Source organism: Mus caroli, unplaced genomic scaffold (assembly GCF_900094665.2).
Source record: "Mus caroli unplaced genomic scaffold, CAROLI_EIJ_v1.1 scaffold_26004_1, whole genome shotgun sequence".
In the NCBI taxonomy this organism is placed as follows: domain Eukaryota; kingdom Metazoa; phylum Chordata; class Mammalia; order Rodentia; family Muridae; genus Mus; species Mus caroli.
Window position 1 is genome coordinate 1 of NW_018390111.1, and position 1,447 is coordinate 1,447.

At 50.3% G+C, this 1,447-nt stretch overlaps 1 pseudogene across 1 annotated transcript in view; it reads left to right on the forward strand.

Annotated features, from left to right (window-relative positions):
* The first annotated feature begins 387 nt into the window (after window positions 1-387).
* LOC110288488 overlaps window positions 388-1,447 on the forward strand; it is a 1,945-nt pseudogene continuing 885 nt past the window's right edge. Inside the window, exon 1 of the transcript XR_002377288.2 lies at window positions 388-1,440. The product of XR_002377288.2 is annotated as a pyruvate kinase PKM pseudogene (transcript). The remainder of the gene's footprint in view (window positions 1,441-1,447) is intronic.

Below are 1,447 nucleotides of genomic sequence, written 5' to 3' on the forward strand. Positions count from 1 at the left end.
CGCGCAATTGGATTGGAGCAGAAGCTGTGTTCCACTCACCAGAAGTCTTAAGATCCTGTGGCGGGTGTTGTGGGTAGCTGGCGAGTGTCAGCCGACCCTGCGCCCTAGCTACCCCGTGCTTTTCTGACCGGAAGAGCGAAAGTTCAGTTTCTAACTCATGAAAATGTATCACCTGTTCCTTAACTGTGTAAATAAGATTAAATTGCTTTGAAACTGGAAAAAAAAAAAAGAATGAAATTGCCAACTAGAACTTTCTTCAGAGATTTCCTGGGAATGGATGACAAGTGCAAAAGGAATACTAAATTTAAATAATGGCTAAGTAAATATAAATGCAAATCACAATGAGAGACAGCAGCGACTCATCCTCACTCGACTGAGTCTGCTCTAGGTATCGCAGCAGGAACCTAAGTACGCCCGAGGACTTCAGGAACCATGCCGAAGCCACACAGTGAAGCGGGAACTGCCTTCATTCAGACCCAGCAGCTCCATGCAGCCATGGCTGACACCTTCCTGGAACACATGTGCCGCCTGGACATTGACTCTGACCCCATCACGGCCCGCAACACTGGCATCATTTGTACCATTGGGCCTGCTTCCAGATCTGTGGAGATGCTGAAGGAGATGATTAAGTCTGGAATGAATGTGGCTCGGCTGAATTTCTCTCATGTAAATACCATGCAGAGACCATCAAGAATGTCCCTGAAGCCACAGAAAGCTTTGCATCTGATCCCGTTCTCTATCGTCCTGTTGCTGTGGCTCTGGATACAAAGGGACCTGAGATCCGGACTGGACTCATCAAGGGCAGCAGTACTGCTGAGGTGGAGCTGAAGAAGGGAGCCACTCTTAAGATCACCCTGGACAACACTTACATGGAGAAGTGTGACGAGAACATCCTGCGGCTGGACTACAAGAACATCTGCAAGGTGGTGGAGGTGAGCAGCAAGATCTACGTGGACGATGGGCTCATCTCACTGCAGGTGAAGGAGAAAGGTTCTGACTTCCTGATGACAGAGGTGGAGAATGGTGGCTCCTTGGGCAGCAAGAAGGGCGTGAACCTGCCCGGCGCTGCTGTGGATCTCCCTGCTGTATCGGAAAAGGACATCCAGGACCTGAAGTTTGGGGTGGAGCAGGATGTGGACATGGTGTTTGCATCTTTCATCCGCAAGGCAGCCTACGTGCATGAAGTCAGGAAGGTGCTGGGAGAGAAGGGCAAGAACATCAAGATCATCAGCAAAATCCAGAACCATGAAGGTGTCCGCAGGTTTGATGAGATCTTGGAGGCCAGTGATGGGATCATGGTGGCTCGTGGTGACCTGGGCATTGAGATTCCTGCAGAGAAGGTCTTCCTGGCTCAAAAGATGATGATCGGGCGATGCAACTGAGCTGGGAAGCCTGTCATCTGTGCCACACAGATTCTAGAGAGCATGATCAAGAAGCCACGCCCCAC